This window comes from Nycticebus coucang, chromosome 10, assembly GCF_027406575.1.
Source record: "Nycticebus coucang isolate mNycCou1 chromosome 10, mNycCou1.pri, whole genome shotgun sequence".
NCBI classification, from domain to species: domain Eukaryota; kingdom Metazoa; phylum Chordata; class Mammalia; order Primates; family Lorisidae; genus Nycticebus; species Nycticebus coucang.
The window spans coordinates 20,405,158-20,430,130 of record NC_069789.1 but is presented as its reverse complement, the minus strand read 5'-3'; the positions used below and the strand labels follow the sequence as shown (position 1 = coordinate 20,430,130).

Genomic DNA, 24,973 nt, shown 5'->3' with positions numbered 1-24,973 from the left:
AGTTTTCTCTTTATATATTTATATTCAATAAACACTTATCAAAAAGCCCACTAGGTTACAGAGCTATAATACGTAACCTATCATATGTTCCTTAAAAGATAAAGCCTTAGTTGGCAAGATCAAGAACCCATTTAAAAAATAGTGTTTAGAGTACAGAAAATGTAAATGGTATTATGTGTGTTGCATATTTTAATTACACATAAAATACATATACAAACCAAAAGTTTTCAGAGATAATCAATTGGCCAAAGTAAATCACAAGATCAAGCTGACAGTAGGCAGGAAAGTACACTCTACTTATAGGAGGCCTTGCGCGAGAGGGATGTATCATATGATCCTTTCAAACGAGAAACAACAAATAATTATGAACAATCCTATAAACCACTACAATAACTACTCGGCCATTTTCTAAAATATTGAGGAACTTAAGAGCACTTGTTTTCTGGATTTCCATTTCTGTCCATTCACTGGGGGGTAGAATGTTGGCAGTTCCCCAATGTTGACACGCATAACTACAGCGAAGGAAAGTCATCGCTGGGAAGGACACCAGACTAAACCCAACATTCATTAAAAGTTCATAGATTGTAAAATTTTAATAAGCAAATATAAAAGCTCATTTTCACAACACCAGGGTTGGCAAAGGATTTCTAGAGTTGATTCAGCCTTCTGTGAACAACTTCATTTCGCTAGTGCCCAGTTTGTTACTTCCTGGGATTCAAAACCAAAAAAAAAGAAAAAGGAGTGGCTGGTCCTAACACCAACACTTGGATAATGCTTTAGAATATGTTTAGATAGAACTTCCACGTTCACAGTAGTCACAGAAATGATGAACATAGCTGAGAAAGGCACATTCTACTTGGGGAACCAGAACTAGAGCTAGGAGAGGCCGGGTAATATTTGCTCTTATATGAGAAGTAAAATATAGTGTTATATGTGCTTAATCATTGTGGGGACCTAACTCATTGCAAGTATCCATTTAGGACACTTGGCGGGAAAAATTAGAACAGGATGCCACTTTCCTTCCTTCCTTTAATATTTTTAAATCACCCTGTACGTGCCAGACACTATGAGTTGAACATCTCACACTTACATATACACATGCCTATTATTTTCACATACCTCTGATTTTTCAGTGAACCTAGGCATTTACTTCTAGTCATAAAAGATGGCTTGCCTGAGATTTCCTGCCTTAAAGCTCTTTCCCTTTATACTCTGTCATACTTCCTACATTTGGCTTAAAAGACACATTTTATGATAAGAAAGCTAAAATGACATCTTTCTAAAGACCCACCCCAAATCAGTTAACTAACATGATCAACACCTCACTTCTCCATCTATGGTCCACTGAGATGATAGATGGATGATAAATAAATGGATCGATAGATAGATAGATGATAGTTTCTCATGCTTGATGTAAGAAGGGAGGAAGTTAGGGTAAAATAATAAGAACTATGCCTCAGTATCACGGTCCCACTTCAAATTGGAGAGTATTGTTAAGTCAATCATTGAAAGAAAAAAAAAGATCTCTGTCAACTTTGTCATTCACCTAAATGTTCATTTTGAATATTGCTTCTTGGCTCAGCACCTGTAGCTCAATGGTTATGGTGCCAGCCACATGCACCAGGGCTGGCGGGTTTGAACCCAGCCTGGGCCTGCTAAACAACGACAACTACAACAACAACAAAAATAGCTCGGTGCTGTGGCAGGTGCCTGTGATCCTAGCTACTTGGGAGGCTGAGGCAAGAGAATTGCTTAAGCTCAAGAGTTGGAGGTTGCTGTGAGCTGTGATGCCATGGCACTCTATGGAGGGTGACATAGTGAGACTCTGTCTCAAAAAAAAAAAAAAATTACTTCTTAAAAAATCTAGAGCTCGGGCAGTGCCTGTGGCTCAATGGAGTAAGGCGCCGGCCCCATATGTCAAAGGTGGTGGGTTCAAACCCAGCCCCGGCCACAAAAAAAAAAAAAACAAAAACAAACAAACAAACAAAAAAAAATCTAGAGCTCAAAATTTTGACATTTTGTAAAATAACTAGCATATTATAACCATTAAAAATTATAGGCTTAATTGTGTAAAAATATAGGCTTAATTGTGTCCCCCTAAAATCATAGGTTGAAGCCCTAACCCCAGGACCTCAAGAAGTGACTGTATTTGAAGAGAGGGTCTTACAGAGGGCATTCTATTAAAACGAGGTCATTACCATGGTCCCTAATCCATTGTGACTGGTGTCCTTTAAAACCAGGAAATTAAGACACAGACATACTTACAAGGAAGCCATATAAAGATATGGGTGACAATGTCCATCTTCCAACCCAGGATAAAGACCTAAGGAGAATCCAATCCTGGTAACAGCTTGATGTCAGACTTCCAGTCTCCATAATCATGAGCAAATAATCTGCTATTACTGAAATCACTCAGTCTGAGGCACTTCGCTACGGGGATCTAAAAATTAATACAGTAAATATTTAGATATATTAAAAACCAGCTTTGCTTCAGTTTTTCTGTTAAAAATTAAAGGGACAATGTTACTAATAGTTACACTTACATGATAAGGCAGTGTAGAACAGTGGCTATTTGCTTGCTCTGGTCTGGGCCTCGTTCAACTCGCTGGCTTGATCACTTACTGTCAGTGTGGCCTGGGACAAATTATTTAATCTCTTCACACCTCAGTTTACACATCTGTAAAATGGGGTGATAGTACTTATCTCCCAACATCTATGAGGAATAAATGAATTAACATTTTAAAGCACTTAGCATAGAACTTAACACATTGGGAGCAATATATGAATGTTAACTAAAGCAGTTAGAAAATAGAATGAAATTAGTTTATAAAATCCTTTTAAATCCTAACATTTTAAAAAAAGTTACAAGTATAAAGTATTCTTACTATAGTGGGGCAATGTCTCTTCCAGCGTTCAGAGTTTTTGCGTGTTTGGTAGAGGGCCTACAGTGTTGTTTGTGTTCATGGGAGGACAAATGACAAAATTCAATGAATAAACTCCATGATGGTCACCACCTATACACCCTGACAGCAGAGACCCTCAACCACTTCCAGTGAGTATTCTAATTCACTGCCAAAGATGTGATGTCTGCTGGCCCCCTCCAGCTCTCAGGTACCCTGAGAAACGTGCGGGAGGGAGACCAGAAAGTGTGCCGAGAAATGTTCCAAGTGCTATTTGCAGCTGACTTGCCACAGCGTGGGGTAAACACTACTCCATTTCTCTTGGTAAAACTTTAACACAAGATAAACTTGCTGAGTGCGAAGTGTACCACATGATTTTCCGTATGCGATAGCTAATATAAACAGAGCCAGGTAGCAGAGGCGGTCCAGGGTTCAGGGGTCAGGGTGTGGATCTTTCTGGAAGGCCAGTCCAGCCACAAATCTGCTCTGGGTCCCGCTGCCTGCTGGCCTCTGCCTGCCAGCTGTTAACTCAGGAGCATCACAGGGTGGGCTGTGAAGGTGTGTGGTGACTCGGGGTGTCCATGCCACTGACTTTTAAATACTCACTACAGGCTCTGCCTGGAGACCCTGAAGGACTGGAAACTGCCTAGATAACAGTTTTGACAGACAGCAGCTTAAACAGAAATGGCCAGCCATGGAAAATGAATCTCTTATAAACCAACTGGGAAAAGAGAAAAATCATTGTCAATAGGGAGACGGCCCCTGAGATAGATTTCAGAGGACATTACTTCTGTGGAATCAAACACTGCCTTTGACATACTGGGAACATTTTTATGAGCATAAAAATTACGAAAGGAGACTTGAAATACTTTTCTCTCATGTTACTACTAAAGGATAGTTGAAATATTTTTCTCTCTTGTCAGTTCAATCCACAAAGCTATTAAAATTTTCAAAACTTTGGGGTGCTACAGAAATATATTATCTGAACTTGAGTAATTGAGAACCAACCTCTCCCAGTGGAGTGGGGGGTTGACAACACGTTATATATTTCTTAAGTTACATAGACCTGAGCCATTACATAACCTCACATGTCCAGGAAATAGCTTGGAAGCAGGAATTCAAAAATAAAATAAAATAAAAACAACTTGAGAAATACTTTTCTTATACATATACTTTTCTCCTAGATGAACCAGCCCTTAGCCCTGACTCAGGAAGTATTTATGTTTATTGTACACATAAACCTAACCAGTGTGAGTTTCTCAACCTCCAGGTAGATGACAGTTTAGAGATAGAAAATTTGAAATAGAGAGAGGGCTTTTTATAGATATATGTGCTATACATGTAAGAAGAACTGCTGACCCACAGAAGGGGGAAACAGTAAAGTGTGAAAGGTAGACAGACATAAGAATTCCCAAAGGCACAGGAATTTGTGACCTTTTAGAGTGCAGGCCAATGTCCCTGTCTAGCTCAGTTACCTAAGCCCATGATTCTATTATTCAATAGTAGTAGAATCGGTTCTCACTACGATAACTTCAAGGCCAAAGGGTTGAAGTTAGTAAAGGTACCCCCGCTCTTTAAGAAAGCGGGAGAGGTAGAATTACAGTTTTAGAAAGTTCTCTGCCCAAAATGTCTTTCCTCTTTTCCTTCCTGCTTACTTTTTTCCTCCTCCCCCTTCCCCCTCCCTTCCTTCCTTCCATCCCTTTTTCTTTTCCTTCCTCCCTTTTAGAACCATTTCTCAACTGCCTAGAGCTCAGGCCTTCAGACTGGCTACAAGGAGAGCTGAGATTTCTACGGTGCTGCTGCTATAATGTGCCAGCACACAGATGTGGCATTAGTACATCATATGTGATCAGTATTAGTTCGTATCCTTTAAGAATCATCTCTTGGTCTTTAGGTTTCTGAACAGTTGAACTATTTTTACAGTACTGTTACTTGAAAAAAAGAAGAAAAATGAATGGCGGGAATTGTAAGGAGAGGATATGTCAGAAAGAACATTACATCACCAGTGCTGTGGGAGGGGAAAAGAGGATTCCCTTAAGGCACAAACAAAATTTCACCATCTCATTTATTTTTACTTTTAGTTCAACTCGCAGCCAGACCTCTACAACTGCTCATTATCACAAAATGCCCTTTCAGGCAATGAAGAGTTGAAAGGAAACTTGAAGTCACCTATGAGATACAAGGGACGCTGGCATGTTGAGGTCTTCCCAGGAAAAGAAAGTTTAACTTTAGCAACTCCAAAAGCAAGAAAGGAAGCCTTGTCAACTGCATCCTTCTTCCTTCCCATTCAATAATCACACACACACACACACACACCTCATAAATTAAGAACATTGCACATGGGGAGTGTGTACGTGTAGTAATGATAATAGTTACTTTCCTCTGGCTTCCTATAGGCTGGGTGCAGGGTTAAAGTTAAAATATTGACTTCATTGTCACTTGACCACACCCCTGTGAAGAAACCGAGGCTCAGGGAATTAAAGGAAAGTTCCTGAAACACACACAGCTTAAAAACAACAGAGCTGGGATTTGAAACGAGGGGGCTTATTGACCATGAGGCTCTACTATCTGCTAATGAGATTCAAACAGTGGTCCTGGTAAATGACCCTCATTTTCTCAAGGGGCAGTGATGGGCTGAGAAAAATAGGCTTTTTGGATGAAAAGACCTGGAATGTGTGGACCTTGTTCTACACAGAATGGAACTGCTGGGTATTCTCGACATTTAAGAATTGGCATGTGGCCTGAGTGACTCACATGAGGCCTAGCTGTCAGGGGTTGGGAACGGCTGTGGGCTAACACGGGAGGGCGGGACGGCCCTGGCAGGCTTCTGCAGCAGTCAACCAGGCTGTTTAGATGTTTCTCTGGTCATGGAGGCTCTCTGCAACAGTGCGTAAAATGTTTACAATCTGACTCCAAATTTTACAGTGGGAGGTTCCTTGTAACCAAATCATACATGACACAGGCAATGTGCTCCATACACAGATCTCCCACAGTTACATCACAGGTGCTGAATTCTTGGTGATAGCAAGTAGCCTTGGCTCTACTCTGTTTTAAGGACAGGGCATGCCCTGGGGATTCAATTATATGGATATTGGGCAAAGTGAGTCTTTGTTTTCTACTATTTTGAGATATTTACAAAATGCAGAGAAGGCAATTGAAAAATAGAAATGTGTACATTGAAGAGAGAGAGAGATTGACATTGGAAATTACCAGCCTGTCAACCTCACATATGGAGAAATGCAGCAACCACTGACCACAATATCAAGTTGTCAGCACTTTAACAGAATGCGAAGAAAGCACTAAGGCATACTAGTATGTAACAGACCAAGCCTCTAGACTAATAGAACTTTGCTATGATGCAAAATGGCCAACGATGAAGCAGCCATGAGGTCACGACAGGAGCCTACAAACACTTTGCCTCCGCACTGTAGTGAGACGTGGTTGAGCAGCTGGGCCTGAGTCTTAGATACTGGGCAAAGGATAGACTCCTTGGGAAAGAGTTTGGGCAAATCTGCCAAACCTCTGGGATGTCTCCTTCCTCAGCATTACAGGACAGTCACAAGTACCCTGAACAAGAGCTTCTCACCTTCACCATTCAGATTGGGCATCACTGCTCTTTGTGGTCTCCTGGCTCCTGACCAACAGTTATTGAGTTCACGTAATTGCCCAGTTAGGATTGGTTGATTGAAATAATAAGAGCTCTGTATGGATCTGCTGATTGGCTGACTCACTAATGCTTGACAATAGTGTTTAATTGTAATCCTCCACCTCACGACATTGAAACCAAACACTGTGTCCGTGTGTCTGAGTGGGAGGGGAGAGTCCATCATTTTAAAGGGATGTATATAAGCACCCTAATCTCCAAAATTATTGATTTCTGATATTAAGCCAATATAGACTCACTGTACAAAAATCTTAAACTACTTAAAAATATAAAGAACCAGAAATAAATGCCTATGATTAAAGACAGTAAGTAAACATTTTGGTGTATTTTTTTCCAATTTATTCCATTCATATGTATATGTATATATGTGCATATGATACACACTGCATACATATTTAGAACTATAATTATATGGAATATATGACTGTGTCGGCCTTTTCATGGAATGTTATAGATTGGACATTTTCAATCAACAACTATCTCTGAAAATGTGACTTTTATATGTTTACCGGCATTCCATCATACAGATGGACTATGATTTATTTAACTGTTTCCTTGTTTTGGTATATTGGGTTTGTTTCCAATTTTTCTTATACTATAAAAAACGCTCTAGTGAACAAGCTTATTTATAGATTATTCTACATATTTCTGGTTATTTTATTATGATAAATATTTAAAGGCAGAGTATTAGGACAAGCGAATATAAACACATTTGTGGCTCTTGATACATATTTCTTAAAATATTTTTTAAAAAAGCTTTTTAGAAGATTTAAGGATTAAAATCTAAAGGAAATTATGGAAAGATTTGACAGGTTTGGCTTTGTTTTTTCAGTCCTATCGTCTCCTCTTTTTCAGGGGCCAGTTTGCTTATTTCTCCTCTTTAGAATTTTGAATTCCTCTTCTCAAGTTTTTCCCCAGCATCTCAGGAGCGCTAACCCTGGAACGGCCCAGTGTCTGGGTGGCCAGTGATCCAGGGCTCCACAGCAGCCTGGCAAAGCCTCATGCCCTTTCTCAGAAGCAGGAATTGCTGTGCAGGGGAGTTGGTTTCAAGGCTAGAACATACGCTACAATCAAAGCCTGTTGTCTGAAAAAAGCAGGTAAAAATATATAAGAAATGTTGACTTCATTCAGTTAAAAATCCTAAGTCACTTCCAGACCCTGTATATTTTTCTACATAGCTCTTTCCAGCATTGTAGCGGATTTCAGGAATATCAAGGAGACATTTTAGCCACAGAAAAAGTTGTTGATTCCAAAAATATCAATAATGACCATTTTCAAATATGGTGTTTTGTTATGTGCAATAAAACTAGGGTTATCTCAACTGTTTCTTTTATGTAGTAACAAACTACATAAAACATTAAGTTTGATAAAAAACAAACAAAAGAAAACCTGAATTCATATTCTGGGCGGTGCCTGTGGCTCAAAGTAGTAGGGCGCTGGCCCCATATGCCGGAGGTGGCGGGTTCAAGCCCAGCCCCGACCAAAAACTGCAAAACAAAAAACAAAAAAAAAACATTAAGTTTATGGTTTATTTTCAAAGGTAGCTGTAATTTCCATTTGCATCTCAGCAGCCTTTGCCCACATTTTTAAAATTTAATTTGCAATAATAAGCATCAAAAGTATTCATGTTGATTATAAGAATCTTCCTCCTTCCTTTCTAGGTAAGTTGAATTTTAATTATTACACTAGATTGTTTCTTAAGTGTTTCGCATATGTCTTATGTCCTACTTTCCCACCTTACTTTACTTTTTTCTTTTTCTTCTATGTTATACAAAACAGACTCTAAAAAATTTATGCAAAATAATTTAGTATTACATGCCAGTAGTGCCATCAAATATATTCCCACATTTCAGGAATTTAGATGGATATATGCCCCTGGTCATTGCATCACAGGAGTCAAAGAAAAAAAAAAGATTTAGCTGGGAACTTGGAATATTAAACATAAGTTCCTCATTTGGTTAAGAAAATTGGAGCCCAGAGAAGTGAAAAAGCTACTTACCGAGTCTTTCAGTTTGTCATTTAATCAACGATATAGAACAGGAAAAATAATAAACATAGTAACTGACTTCTTTACAGCCCTTTACGGTTTATAAAACATGTTCACATTCAACATTAAAAGGCATAGCAATCCTGGCCTTCCAGCAAATGAAATACCCACGTGCTCTATTTACCTCCAAGAGACCCATGTGGCTGATTTTATACCTGGTATTATTTCATTTATTGGTTGTTGCCGATGGCTGCACCCCTCACCTGGAGACTCAGAAAGAGTTTAAGATAAACTCATGCACAAAACAGCAGGTTAACACTTTGGGTGGGCCAATTTTAAATGGTGATTAACATATCTTGCCCTAAAAGTTAAGAAATGGTGGCCACATTTGAGCGGTAGCATCACAGTGTCAATGGGATTTTAAGATTGAAAAAAAGTGGTGCTCGCTTCGGCAACACACATACTAAAATTGGAATGATACAGAGAAGATTAGCAGGCCCCTGACAAGGATAACACACAAATTCGTGGAGCATTCTATATTTTAGGATGGTGCTGTAGCACAGTAGATACTGTGCCAGCCACATACACTGAGGCTGGCAGCTTCAAACCCGGCCCAGGCCAGCTAAAACAACGACGACAACTGCAACAAAAAAAAATTGCCAGGCGTTATGGTGGGCGCCTGTAGTCCCAGCTACTTAGGAGGCTGAGGCAAGAGAATCGCTTAAGCCCATGAGTTTGAGGTTGCTGTGAGCTATGACGGTACAGCACTCTACCCAGGGTAACAGCTTGAGACTCTGTCTCAATAAAAAAAAAAAACAGAAAGAAAGAAAGAAAAAAAGTGGTTGCTAGTCACATCTGCCACTTGGGGCTTCCAGGACCAAATTTAATCTCAAAGAATGTCTCAGTGAGTAGGGCGCCAGCCCCATATACTGAGGGTGGCAGGTTTGAACCCAGCCCCGGTCGAACTGCAACAACTACCAAAAAAAAGAAAAAAAAGTAGCCAGGCATTGTGGTGGACGCCTGTAGTCCCAGCTATTCAGGAGGTTGATGCAAGAGAATCGCTTAAGTTCCACAGCTGGAGGTTGCTGTGAGCTGTGATCCCACAGCACTCTATCCAGGATGACAAAGTGAGACAGAGTCTCTAAAACAAAAAAAAAAAAGAAAAGAAATGCAAATTTGTGTCTTTCAGTTTCCTATGGTGGGTTTCTCCAATGAGGGCATTGAATTGGATGTCTTTGTCAGCTACATCTTCGTGAAAGATGATCATGTGTAGTTACGTGACATCATAAAATAGTATTAATCATTCATCTGAAATAGTTCTCCCACTAATGCATTCACAATTTTGACATTTACTGAGCACTTCTGGCTTTGAGACACAGAGGGAGGAATTCAGGAGAGAATAAGGCCTGGCTGCTGTCTTCACAGTGCTCCCAGTCTGGTGGGCACATCTGTCCTGCCGCATGTCCCTGGGAAGCTGCACTTCCTTTGTAGACGACAGCACAGCTCAGGATGCCCATTCGGGACAGCTCTAATGTAGCCTTTCCATCCACGCAGTTTTGCAGCATCATGCATTGACTCTTCAGCGGGGTAGAGTAGCCTCTTAGAGTTGCCACACAAATCACTATGAAGTGGGTGGCTTAAAACAACAGAAATGCATTTTCACAATTCTCATGGCTAGAAGTCCAGTATCCTCCAGTGACAGATGCCCTTGATGGCCGTAGCCGCACCACAACGCAATATATCAGCATAGCAAAATTGCACTTGTATGTCATGAATATATATGCAAGTAACAGTCGTTTCAGAAAGGACGTCTGAAACCCAGGGTTTGGCGAGGCCCCCCTCTGCAGCTCTAGGTGAGAACCTGCCCCACGCCTTTCCCTTCGCTTCCGTGGCACTGCCATCCCTGATATTTGGGGCCTGCAGGTGTATCACTCCAGTCTCTGCCTCTACTGTCGCAGTGTTCTCCCGAGTCTCTTCCCCTCTTCTCATAAGGACACCAGTCACATTGGATTAGGTCCACCCTAAGTCAGTGTCACCTCACTCTCACTCAATGACATCTACGTGACCCTATTTCCAAATAAGGTCCCATTCCCACACATAGGGGTTAGGTCTTCACCAGAGCTTTAGGGAGACACCATTACACCCACAGTATAGGGATTTGATACAGCCATACCCTTTCCTCAGCAGGGACTATAAAATGCACTAGTCTTCCCCTTCAGCAGGCTGCACCTACATAAGGCTGTGTTCAGCAGCAACACAGAAAAGCCTGGGTTGCTTGAGCTCCAGAATGGGCCACAGATGGTTAAAACAACGCGGAGTGTGTCTTCAGAGGAGAGAGGACAGAATGACCTACGGTGCCCCTTCCAGTGAGTGACAGTCCCCTCACTCTTTCATCTTTATGTGTGTGTGGCACATTATCTTTCACCTTAATGTCTTTTTCTCCTTGTTCCGGGGAAGTGGCAAAGAGAGTAAAAGTGATGAGCTCCTGCTGTAAATCAGGCGCCGCCCGGTGCCCCATCCACTCGGACCACTCCTTGGGCCTTCTCTGTAACAGTGGCCCCAGCCCCGGCTGTGCTTCTCTTGATTGGGTGTGGATGGCCTACCCGCTAAAGGCTTTATTTAGGCAGCAAAGTGCACAGCTTGTTTCCATTTCAATCATTTGCATTGGAAGTGTTTTTCCCTAATGAATTCACAGTCATAAAGACTCCAGTTCCACCTGTAGAACTGTTCCTACTGGCCTCAGTTGGAAAGCTGGCCCATAATAAGCCAAAGGTACCACCCGAATGAGCACAAGACAGCCCTGCACTCTGCACTGTGTACTGCCACCTGTACCCAGCCCTGTGCGCTCCAGCCTGGCTCTTCCTCACACAGGGTGCTGTTCTGTTTCTGTTGATTTGATGTCACACCCTGGTCTACACAGTATCATGAATGGACAGTTGTGGTGTGCCCAATCCCTTCACCCTGCATGCCCCAGGCAAAGCGCTGGTCTCAACAGGAGCTAAAATCTTCCTGGGATAGGAAAACTGTAAAACAGACATTTTCCTCTCACTTCTGATTACCCCCAGTGGAGACGCAGGAAAGTTTCTGCACAAAACGATAGGAAGAAGGATTGTTTTTTCTGACCATTGGAAATAATGACTAAGCTTCTTATGGCAAGTGCTACTTCACTGAGTGTTATAAAGTTATTGTGGTCCCAGCCCAGGGGTACATACTAGCTAATGTGAATTGCAAAGAAAAGACAAGACAAGCAAATATTCAGCTGGTGCAGTAGCTCACACCTGTAATCTCAGTACTTTGGGAAACTCAAGTGGCAGAATTGCTTGAGGCCAAGAGTTGAAGATCAGCCTGGGCAAAACAGCAAGATCCCACCTCTAAAAATAAATAAATAGCCAAGTGTGATGGTGGACACCTGTAGTCCCAGCTACTTGGGAAGTTGAGGCAGCAGGATTTGTTGAGCCTGGGAGTTCAAGGTTTCAGTGAGTTAGGATTGGGTCACATACTCTAGCCTGGGTCACAGAGTGAACTCTGTCTCTAACAAGGAAAAAAAAAAGAACATTCAGGGAACTATAAAAGTATAAAAAACACTTTAGATTTTGCATAGGCAAAAGGAAACTGCATTTTTTTCTGGTAAATGTATACAGGTCATAAGTGACATTTTGGATAGGGATGGCCAACTTCTAATTACAGAGCATTTCATGAAGGAAGCTATAAAAATATTTATATCCTAATTAAGTCAGTAACAAATTAAGTGCACATCTAAGATTCTCAGGAATAAAATTCAAATAAGGTAATGTATTTGTTCACGTTTCTAAAAAAGTTCAGGAGTGGTTCCATATTCTCAGGCAACGTCTTCAGGGATATTTTCCAGACTTCAGCTTTGCCACCTTCTCTCTTGACATCATTCTCAAGCACACAATCCCTATTTTGTGTGGCGGGGGGCAAGGTGGCCTTTATTCACTCGGATGTGAATAAAGAAGTCAGCACATGGTTAAGGCAGGGTGGGAATATAAGAGTTGGGAGGGTGGGGATGGTTAAAGATTGGTGTCCTCATTCCTTCCTGGACAGGACGTTCTTTCCTCTAATCCCTATTTTTTGACAAGATGTACACCAGAAGATTCAGGCTAATTTTCTATCAGTTTAACCACCTAAGACAGTTTCTCTTTTCCAGTACTTCTAGCAACCCAAGTTTGACAGTCTTAATCTCTGACAGTCTAGGCTCACTATTTAACATACACTGATTCCTGGACCACCAACATGGTTAAAATTTTCATTGGCCAGATTTGGACCACATGCCCACTTGTGGAGGTGGGTAAGAGTCGACCCCACCAGAACTACAGGGACTGACAGTCACGGGGGAGTCCTAGGGTCCTGGGATCACAGAAGAAGTGGATGTTGAACAGGCAATAGCAACAGATGCCCATGACACTATACAAAAGTGCTGTCAGTTGTTCTGAGATTCTGATTAAGAACTGCAAATCAACTCCAGCTTTTTCAAGAAATTTTGAAGGAAGTCAACTTGCAGTATCTGTCATGGAATTTCTGATTACCTTGCACTAGGAACCAAGTCAACACTAAATTCTTTGTTCCTCTCGCAAACTGAGAGCACTTCCTGTTAATCTCCGTTTTAAAGAATTATGTAATTTCTGAATCTTCCCTTCAAGAATAAAAGTAACAGACATAGATAAAAACAAAAAATAACAAAAAACGTTAAGTGAAATTTTTTTATTCTTATACTGCAGTTTTGTCAAGAAAATCTATTCTGCTCAGTGATTTCAGAATGCATAATGATTAACTTTTTATTTATAAAAACATCCAATACTTGTAATAAATGCAAAGGAAAAAATATAATAAGTACTCTTTCATGGGAAAGATACTGCCATTTTCCAGGGAGGTTTTTTTTATGTCTATCTTCAAATTCTAATTTCCCTCTCAATTCAAAATTTTAATATTAACTGTGACTTATATTTGATTTGATGAATTCTTAATAGTGACTAAATTTAATTCTTCCATTTCCCCTTCATTCTAATTAGCCCCAGGTTTTTAAAAAATCCACAAAGATTATAAATTCAAAAATCAACTTGTATTTAAAGTCAAGAAAGAAGTATCAAAGAAAATTTTAAAAATACATAGAACTGAATGAAAATGAAAATATTACATATTAAAATATGTAGGTGAGGGTGACCCCTGTGACTCAAAGGAGTAGGGCGCCAGCCCCATATGCTGGAGGTGGTGGGTTCAAACCCAGCCCCGGCCAAAAACTGCAAAAAAATAAAATATGTAGGTGATAGCTAACAAAGTTCTATGAGGAAAATTCATAGCACTAAATACTTACCTTAGGAAATACATAAGTCTCAAATGGGGGTGGTACCCGTAGCTCAGTGGGTAGGGTGCCAGCCACATACACCAAGGCTGGCAGGTTCAAACCCAGCCCAGGTCTGTCAAACAACAATGACAATTACAACAACAAAAAATAGTCAGGTGTTGTGATGGGCACCTGTAGTCCCAGCTACTTGGGAGGCTGAGGCGAGAGAATCACTTAAGCCCAAGAGTTTGAGGTTGCTGTGAGCTGTGACACCATGGTACTCTCTGAGGATGACATAGTGAGATTCTGTCTCAAAACAAAAAAGTCTCAAATGGGCAATTTAAGTTTCTATCTCAAAAACTAGGGAAAAAAAGAGCAAAATAAACTCATGGTAAACAAAAGGAAAGAAATAATCAAATTAAGAGCAGAAACCAATGAAATCAAAATCAGAAAAAGAATAGAAAAAGTATCAATGCTACAGAAAGCTAGATTCTTTAAAAAATTAATAAAATCAATAAAGTTCTAGTAAAACCACCAACAACAAAAAGGCAGAATACACAAATCACCAATATCAAGAACAAAACAGAGGATATGACTATAGATCCTGCACCTAGCAAAAGGATTTTAAATTTGACAACTTAGAAATGTACCAATTCCTTGAAAACCAAAACTAACAAATTCAATTGGGATAAAATAAAGAGTCTGAATAGTCCTATTACCATTAAAGATATTGAATTTGTAATCAGCAAGTATAGGAAAACGAAATCTCTAGGCCCCTATGATTTCACTGAAGAATTCTACTAAACCATTTAAAGAATTAAAATCAAAACTAAACAATGTCTTCCAGAAAATAGAAGAGAACATTTCCAAAAGTAGTTATGAAACCAGTATTACCTTAATAACCAAAACAAGATAAAGACAATATTATAAGAAAAAGGAAAAGAAAACTACAGACTTGTATCTCTTGCTTATAAATAATGAATCCCTAACAAAATATGAGCAAATTGAATCCCACGATGTATAAAAATAATTATATGCTATGACCACATGGATTATTCCAGGTATACAAATCTGGTTCACATTAGGGAAATAAATCAATGTAATCCATCATATCATCCTGCTACAGAAGCAAAATCATATGATCGTTTCAATGCAGAAGCAGCATTTGACAAAATTCAACACCACTTCATGAGATAAATTCTCAGTAAGTAAAGCAGAGAATTATCCCAACTCTGATAAAGAACATTCACAAACAAAACAAAACAAACAAACAAAAAACCTATAGCTAATATCATACTTAATGCTGTCCCTGTAATTTGCTCCCTTGGGAGAAAAGCAAGGGTGCCCACTATCACTAGTCTTAATATTTAATATAATATTGAACGTTCTAGTCACTTCAATGAGTCAAGAAAAAGAAATGTAAAAAAAATATATATATATATAGAGAGAGAGAGAGACTGGAAAGGAAGAATTAAACTGTCTGTATCTGAAGATATCACGAATATCTATATTGAAAATCCCAGAAAATCTTCAAATAAAACTTCTACAACTAATAAGTGAGTTCAGCAAGGTCACAGGATACAAACACACAAAAATCAATCACATGTCCATATACTAACAATAAATATTGAAAAGCCAAAATATAAAACATAATACCGTTTATAACTATTCCAAAGAAAACAAAATAGTTATAAAGCTAACCAAACATGTCTGGATATATATGTTGAAAACCATCAAACACTGATGAAGAAATCAAAGAAGGGGTAGCGCCTGTGGTTCAAAGGAGTAGGGTGCCAGCCCCATATGCCAGAGGTGGCGGGTTCAAACCCAGCCCGGCCAAAAACTGCAAAAAAAAAAAAAAAGAAATCAAAGAAGACCTCAATAAACAGAGAGACATAGCGTGCTCGTGGATTGGAAGATTCAACATAGTAAAAATGTCACTTCTCCCTAAATTGATCTATAGGGTTAATACAAATTCTATCAAAATCTAGTAAGGCTTTTTGTAGACACAGGTACATTTATTCTTAAATTCACATGAGAGGCACAGAACCTAGAACAGATAATCTTGAAAAAGAAGAAAGGGCAAGGTATCACTTTACCTGATATTAAAGCCTACGATATAGTTACAGTGATCAAGACAGTGTGGTGTTAGTGGAGAGATAAACACAGTGCAGAGGACCCACACAACTGACTTTTGACAAAGGTGAAAAAGCAATTCAATAAAGGAAAAATGGCCTTTCTCAACAAATGGTGCTGGAGCATACCCATAAACAAAAGAGAAAAATAAATAAGAACCTCAACCACAACCTCACCACTTCAGCTAAAATTAACCCAAAATAAATCACAAGTTTGAATGTAAAACATGAATCTTTAAAATTTTTAGGAAAAAACAGGAAAACATTTTTGAGAGTTATAGTCAAAGATTTCTCAGACTTGACACCAGAAGCATAATTCATAAAAGGAAAAATTGACACATTAGACTTTATCAAAATTATCAACCCTTGCTCTGCAAAAAAACCTGCCAAAAGGATGAAAAGACAAGCTACAGATTGGGAGAAAATATTTCCAATAAACTGCACTTAAATGTTTATAACATTTAGCTATTATTTGTAATAGCTAAAACCCAGAAACAATGCAGACATCCTTGAATGGGTGGGTGAATGGTCAAGAAAACTGTAGTACAGTCATAAGATGGAATTCTACTTAACTATAATAAAAAGCAAACCATCAATACACACAACAACCTGGATGAATCTTGAGGGAATTATGCTAAGTAAAAAAGTTTACTCTATGCCATTTATATAGTATTTTGGAAATGACCAAATGCTAAAAATAGAGAAAGATATGTGGTTGCCAGCAGTCAGCAATGAAGACCAGGGGAAGGGGTGGGAAAAGTGAAGCTATGACAATAAATTGAGGGATGTCTGTGGTGGTGGAAGTGTATTTTGGCTATCATCAATGTCACACTGGGTAGCATACTGTACAACAGTTTTATAAATTTTTACCTTATGGGAAACTGGGTAAAAGGCACATGGCATCTCTCTTCTTTATTCTTATAACTGCATGTGAATCTATAATTTTCTCAAAACAAAAAGTTTAATGAAAATCAACTTGTATAAAGGAAATATTGATAATAAGACGCACAGTACAAAGCATTAATAAACTATTAAAGACACATAAAAAGTAATCAAGAGTACATTGCAAACTGTATGCCAAGTGCTTTGGTACTTGGCTACTGTCAAATTGACAGTGACCTTGTCTGTGAGCTCATTCATCTGCCAAACAAAATACCTGATGAGGGCTTCCTATGCCTCAGGCACTGTGTGCTACTGAAAACTGTCCTTGCCTCATGAAGCTTACATTCTGGTTGGGGAGACAGTGAGAAACAAACGAATAAATACATCAGCCAGATCCTCAGAGACTTTGATCAGTGCATGTGAAAAATAAACAGGGGGCTGAGACAGAAAAAAGCTGGGACAGCCCATTGGAGGTAGGATGTCAGAGAGATGCTCCAAAAAGGTGGCCTCTTCAGTAGGGCCTTGTGGGTGAGAATGACTTGTCACTGCAGAGGAACAGAGGCAGGCCAGTGTCATTAGGGTGGGTGGGGTTGGTGAGGTGAGCAGGAGACAATAAATCAAGCAGGGCCTTATAAGCCAGGGTAAAACTATGAATTCAATTGTAAGAAAAATTGGAAATCATTAAGGGGTTCACTTCCGCTCACTTCTACTCAAACACACAGTTGCGTATAATGCCATTTATATGGTATTCTTGAAATGACCAAAGAATGGTCAAGTTACTTGATTTAAATCTTAAAATAATCATTCCTATTGTTATGAGAAGAATGTGTTGTCTCTAACATGAGGTTCAGCTGCGTGGGAAATAGCGGCTTAAACAAGAAAGAGCTTTCTCAACACGAAAGCATTGTGGGTGGGGTGAGGGGTCCACAACCGGCTCAACAGCTTCAAGTTGATCAGAGACCCGGTTTCCTCTATCACTCTGTCCCACCATCTGAGCAAAAAGGTTCCCATCCGAGAGGTCTCAAGGTGGCCAGAGGAATTCCTAACATTACACCTCAGTTTTAGACTATAAAGGAGGTAAAAGCAAAAGAAGACAGAATATTTACCATCCCATCTAAATCAGCTTCCTTCAAAGTCACACAAAACATTTCTGCTAATATCTCATTGGCCAGTTACATAGTTCTACTTAATAGGTGGGGCTAAGAAATGTGGTATTTCACTTATGACAGTGGTTCTCAACCTTCCTAATGCTGCGAACCTTTAATACAGTCCAAAGGGGTCGCGACCCACAGGTTGCGAACCGCTGACTTATATCTGGGTTAGTAAGGCACTTATTGCTATTAGAACATGTAAACCCAAACTTGCTTAAAGGCTTCAACGTGAGACAAATATATTTCTCACTTATATGAAGTCCACTGGCAGGTGGCTCTTCTCCCAGCCCTGAGAGAGATCCAGATTCCTTCTGCCCTGTGCTTCTGCCGTCTCTAACACTTTCTTCTGACTTATCTGCATGAAGCAGTGGAAAGAGAAAGAGTCCTGAGGAGCAGTATACGAGGTTTTTGAGGGCCAGGCCTAGAAGTGACATATCACTTCCACTCAGACACAGAGTTACGTATCATGGCCAAAAATGCCATCTAGTTAGGCCTAAGACGACAACATGGGTTTACGGCATGATTAGCCAGCAGCCTCTGTCACTGGAGTAGTGAGCCCAGCTAAAACTTAGGATTCTGTTACCAGGAAAGAACCTCGGAAGACAGGCAGCCGTCTATGTCATAGCGGGCAAGAGCAGACACTGGGAGACCAGCTCCACAGGAGGGCTAGCAGGCAAAGAAATGCTGCCATCAGCAAGCAAGGAAATGGCATGCTCTAGAATCAAAAGATGACGTAGTCCTACAGATGTTATCATCCAGTCCTGCTCCCCCACAGATATCTCAAGGAGTTATTTTCAGCTCATAAAACATTCATAAAGGTACAAGGAACACTATTTGGGTGATGAGCACCTTATCACACTGACTTAAGCATTATGAAAGGTCCATGTAACAAAAACATTTGCATCCCCTTAAAATTTTGAACTAAAAAATTATAAAATAAAACTACTATATTATAATTAATCATTTTAATTTTATTTACTATTTTATTTTCTTCATGTTAGAGAAGCCTTTTCAACAGTCTAGATGTTAAGGCTTTAACATCTGTTAAGGCCCCCCCAATCTGATGTTAAGGCTTTCCAGAAACGCAGCCCAGTTACAGCACACAGAAGGCTCAGAGACACACGGTCCTGGCCCTACTGCAAACCCAACCAAGGGTATTCCTGGCCATGAACTTTCACGTGTAATGTGTTCTTTTTGGGATGGTATTTTTATGTTCCAATTTTTTGTTTTCATTGTATATTTATTAATTTGTGCTTTAAAATCTTGAGTTTTATTTAATCTACAAAATACACTACTTTTCAAGAGACAAGGGTACTGGCTGGGTGAGTCCACATGTGAATCTCAATGCTCACAACTACTCTTGCTCAAATAACCAATATCTGCTAAACATTTACTGTGAGATTCTAGAGAAGTTTAGTGAGTCTGGTGTAAGTGTAGAGGCTTGGAAGGACAGAGTAGCAGGCCTTAAAAAATATAAAAGGAAAGAGAAAGCAAACACAATGACATTGCAAGGAGAAATGAACAGGTGCGAGCATAGATACGTCAATCAGAAAGTACTTACATACTCAGTTTTCTCAAGTGCAAAAAAAGCAAAGATACTGTAAACCTCAGGGACATACATGCATATAAAGTGCCTAGAGCAGTCAGCACCTGGATCACAGTGTAGCAGGCCCTTGACAATAGTGGTTATTTTTAATAATCAGTGGGTTAGCCAGACTAGCCCAGGTTTAGACTTGATGTCAGGTACAGTATACATGACCCAGGAAATCTCACATCACATATTTAACTAAGTGCTGAATTCTGTGGCAATGTCTTCAGATGTCCTGGAACTTTAGAGCAAAAAGAATTGTGACAGGAGGAGGACCTGGGACTCTGTGGGTGGGGAATTGACCTAAGCTTTGAACGCTGTATAGGGTTAGAATAGGTAATGGGGGAAACGTTGTGCCTGGGACAAAGTTGCTCCCCACAAATTACTCATTTATTAATCAACTAGTAGAAGAATAGGAACAAAGACAGCAAGTCCAGGTCACGGGAGAGTGGAGAGACTCCTTAAACATCCGTCACCTGTGGTGGATGTTAATGTGTCAAAAGACATTTTGGCCAGAATGGAGAAAACCTCCTGAGCAGCACCTTATAGAGAGGGTGAGAAGTTGGGGTTGAAGTGGAGGAATTATGGAGCAGAGGAGCAGTTCTAAGATCAGTTCAGGGAGGGTTGGGGTTGTGTTGCAGAAGGAAGCTGGAATGCAGAGAGGTCGGTCAGAAATCTGTGGGGAACTCAGATGAGCAGTGAGGACACCAGGCTGCGGGAGGGGCAGCAAGACTCCACGGGGACAGCAGAGGGCTTCGGACCTGCAGCTCCACCAGGTCCTCAGGTTCGGGAGTGGAGAGGAGAGGAGCTCAGCAAGGACCACAGAATTATCAGGAATTCTTAACAGACAGGAGGGGAAGACAGTGAACTTGACTGTTTGGGTTGGCTGAGCCAGTAGTACTGAGATGCATATATGGAAATGCCCAACAGGCAGGCAGAAGCATAAAATTGGAATTCCAACGCAGGAATAGAAGAGGAGAGAGACTTGGAAGACATTATAACAGAGACTGTAAACAAAAGCCATGAGATGGATTAAGTCTCTGAGGGATTGGTGTAAATAGAAACAAACTAGAAAACCAAAGACTAAGTCTTAGACAAGATATAAATAAAAAAAATTAAAAAATTCCAGAAATAGCTAATGTGAATACATGAACACTAATAAAATCAGTTGTCATTACTAGGGCCACATTGTGACTTTTCTGGTTCCTGGAAATGCCATGAGAATTTCTGCCTTCATGGGCCCCTTCCTTCACTTAAAAAAAAAAAAAAGAAAGAAAAAGAAAAACATCCAACAAAAATTATACAACTATGGCGATATAAAGACAAATATAATATAGATTGGATTAGTTCTTACATAGTCCTGATTATTATATTAACTTTTCCTTCTGATTTAAAAGAAATTAAAACATTTTCCTGGGCTTCTAAAAATACCATGGGCCACACTGTGCCCAACAGAGATGTTACCCTGGTTATTATAAGAGTGTGTGATGGTGGGAATAATCCAAAATAAGGAATAATTTCTTTAAAATTATGTACAGTTCACTTCAGAAAGTGTGTATGTGTGTGTGTGTGAAAGGGGAGCTCTATAGAGACACAACATTTGCCCACCTGAAGTGGGCCTGACCCGAGATGTCCAGCAAAGGCGAGTCAGGGAAGACTAACCCGCTGTTATCATCCTTTACTGTCTTTAAGATATTAACATTATTTTTTAATGCATATTCTTGGGTTCTATCCCTCAGAAAATATAATTCCCCGCTTAACATTCATCTTGTACTTTCCAAGAAGAGTTATTTTCAGGATAATAGTATGTAGTTTCACTGTTTCCTGAATAAAGTGAAATTTAAACCTTAAAACCATACCTCTCCCTAAAAGTAGAACCTTGAAAATGATTCAACTATAAAGAATTTCAAAGCACAAAGGGAGAAGAGGATGGACTAAAAGTCAGAAGACTTTAAGGGTTTGCTTCATCATAGCAGAGATTCCCGGAAGGGCTGCAAGGGTTTATATATATATATATAAATGATACAAAGGGACAGAGTTGAGGAGCCCCTTCAATAATACAGCTCCAGTCAGTTCATGGACATTTATTGAGCATCTACTATGTGCCAAGTACTGACACTCCAGTGTGGAGTCAGAGGACTGGGGGAGGTAGGAAGGCAGGAAAAAACATAAAACGAATCCACAGGGAGAGAAGCTCAGTAGGTAGAGAATATTACTTTAAGAATCAAAGTGAGAAAATGACCCCAAGGAGCAATATCAAAAGTGCCAGATGACTCAGAAAGGGTTAGAGGGACAAGAGCCTCTTGGAGAAGGTCACAGTGAAGTCATTGGCAGCTGTGGTGATAGCCACTTCCAGGGTGTGGTGGGTGGACAGGGACAGTAAGCAGTGGGGTTGTCTCTAAGCATCCTGAAGTCTGAGCAGCAGAACTGGTTGGTTTGAGAAGTGCCTACGTCAGCCTGGTCTGGAGATACCCAACATGACAAGAACCAACCCTACTCCAGGGCTCGCTGTGGGCCAGGTGCTTTCCAAGGCACTTTACACATCATTTCACCCTTCCAACAACCTCTATAGGACAGAGTCTGTTTAGACCCATTTTACACAGACAGGGAGATGGAAATATAGAAAGTTTAAGTAAATGGCAGGGCTAACCAAAGTGGCCAAGCTGGAATAAGGATTTGGGTTCTCTGGCACCAAGCTGTCACTACAGGGTAATACTTACTCATATTGAGTGGTCTCTGGAAGTATTGGTAAATCTCACGTTTATTTGGCAGTTGGTTTGGTGGCACTTGTAATTGTTGTATCAGGTTACAGAGGCGAGAGGAGTGCAGAGAAGTGATGTGTTTACATAGCAATATGGCAGCAGAAGCAGTGCTGGCACCCAGCATACAGCACGAGTTACTTTCCCACAGCTAAACCTCTGTGTACTGTGTGGAACTGAGCCATGAAGCCAAAAAAGAGTGCGCTGAGGTCCCAAGGAAGGGGAAGTGGGGACACCATTCAAAAGAACGAACATCTGTCCGGTCCTCAGCCCAGATCTATCTCTGTATCCCTGGAGCCCCCTCAAAGAGAAAAGCTTTACTCAAGAAGAGGTGACTTTGTTTTCTCTCCATGAACATTTAGAAAATGGCAGGGTTTCAAAGTCTTTCCCCATCAGGCCCTGGTGGTCTTGGATCCTCACTTTGGCTAATGGGTGCAAAACTCATTCTGAACAAAAACCATACTAGATAATGGTATTAAAATAACTTTTACAAAAAGTTATATATTGGCCATCTTCATTTTTGCTTTGAGTTCCTAAGGAAAAAAAACACAATCCAGGAAAATAAGGGCTGTAATTTGTTGCTTTTTTTTAAATCAAAGTCAATGACATTACTTTACCATCATGGAGTATATACAATTGACCTATAGGCCTTTCTCTCTCTGGTAATAAAAATACATGCTTTGCAGATATGTGTGCGTGGACAGAGAGAAAACAGGAGGGATAACTGTCATAATGATTAGGTAATAAAGTCAAACCCTGATTTTTGTAACCACAGTAATTGCTGCCTCTACTATCACAATAGCTTAAGGAAAATGGTAGTGAAATATCCATCAGAGGGATCAAAAGGGAAGCGATACTGTTTGTTGGAGAAAAATAGTGGTGTTAGCAATGGCTACACCATGGATGCCATGGCTGAGGATGAAAGAAGGTACCCATACCTGCCTCTCCAATGCAATCTGTGCATATCATTACCACATTTATGTTGATTACATTTTTAAAAAATCTAATATTATTTAAGTACAGTTGGCCCTTGAACAGTGCAGGGATTGGGGGTACCTCATGAAGTCAAAAATTCAAAAATAACTTTTGACTGTCCAAAAACTTAACTGCCAATAGACTACTTTTGATGGGAAGCCTTATTGATAACATGAACAATCCATCAACACATATTTGTATGTTATATATTATATTCTTAGAATAAAATAAGCTAAAGGAAAAGAGTGCTATTAAGAAAATAAGGAAGAGAAAATATATGAGATCTGACAATTAAGTTTACAAACTCATCCTAGAAAAAGTCCTACATCCCTCATGGCTGAATATCGCTAGGGTCACCTTTGAAACACTCCCCTTGGGAAGCTGTGTACTGATGCCAGTACCTAGTCCACCCTTCAGAGCCATTTTAGAACTCTTTCTGGAATGACCAATCAGAGCCATTGTTCTACAGCACACAAAAATACACGATAATGAAAGCAACTCACCAAGACACTGCCACTCGTCCACTAATACGTCAAGGTTACAAAACCTTACTAAGTTACTTGCTAACATAAGCGCACAGTGACGAGTCTGAGAACTTAACTATCTAACCTCATGAGGCATTAAGTGGAAGTAGGTCTTTCTCCTTGTCTTCACATTGAGTCGGCTGAGGAGGAAGAGGAAGAGTTGGTCTTGCTGTGCCAAGGGTGGCAGAGGTGGGAGCAAATCCGTGTATAAGTGGACCATGCAGCTCAAACCTGTGTTGTTCAAGGGTTTACTGCATATAAGAGGAACTTACTTCTAATTCCATGGGAAATTTCAGAGTTTATTATAAAGCATTCTTTCATAATTTTGAACATGCTGGAGAAGAGAAAATGTTATTAAGAAAATAGGGAAGAGAATATATACGGGGTCTGACAATTAAGTTCAAAAAAGCATACCTCATTGCTGAATGTCACTACGGTCACCTTCAATCTTTTCTCCAAGGAATATAGCATTCCATATAGAATGTTCTTAATGTTGGCTACACCTGTTCAGACAGAAATAATTATTCGCGATAAGAGATGATTATAATGGAAAGTTACCTGGAAAACTCAAATATTGCTTTCTATTACTTTGGCAATGACATTGAATAGGGAAGCACTGGTGTAAAACATCAAGGCTGTGCATTTTTCTGTAGATTTCACCTCCAAACAGTTCCCTAGTCTGAAACTCAGACAGTCCATTTTTGCTCCTTGAGCCCAGTCTATGTGACTGTTTAGCTCAAATATGCACTGAGTTCATGAGTGGTTAAGAAAGGAATTTGCCATAGTCATTTTCCCTCCCGACATATCTATTATAAAATAAACTGTCGACAGTGATTTACGAACTTTGCTTTCTTTCAGGACAACACAGTAAGTTTTTATCTCATGTGCGCTAAGAATAATTGCCTCCTTCTCACTATCCCCCATGCGAGATTTGGGAAGAGGGGCGCAGGCATGGAATTCTGGCTTTGGTGAAAGGATGGGATCTGTTGCTATTCTTCTGCACACACCATCCCAGGGGCACCTGAGGATGCAGTGCTGGCTGCTGGCCAGGTAAGTTGGAGGCAATCCTAGAAGTAAGAACATCCATCATGCTTAGTAAGATCTCA

At 40.0% G+C, this 24,973-nt stretch overlaps 1 long non-coding RNA gene and 1 other non-coding gene across 2 annotated transcripts; one reads left to right on the top strand and one right to left on the bottom strand.

Moving 5' to 3' along the window:
- Positions 1-1,966: 1,966 nt before the first annotated feature.
- LOC128596127 (uncharacterized) lies at positions 1,967-24,366 on the bottom strand. The gene is made up of 3 exons (XR_008383079.1): positions 24,282-24,366; positions 2,544-2,677; positions 1,967-2,440 (listed from the first exon to the last, which is right to left on the bottom strand). It is a non-coding gene; the product is annotated as an uncharacterized LOC128596127 (long non-coding RNA).
- On the top strand, positions 8,991-9,095 carry LOC128597899 (U6 spliceosomal RNA). Its single transcript, XR_008383451.1, has one exon. It is a non-coding gene; the product is annotated as a U6 spliceosomal RNA (small nuclear RNA).
- Positions 24,367-24,973: the final 607 nt, after the last annotated feature.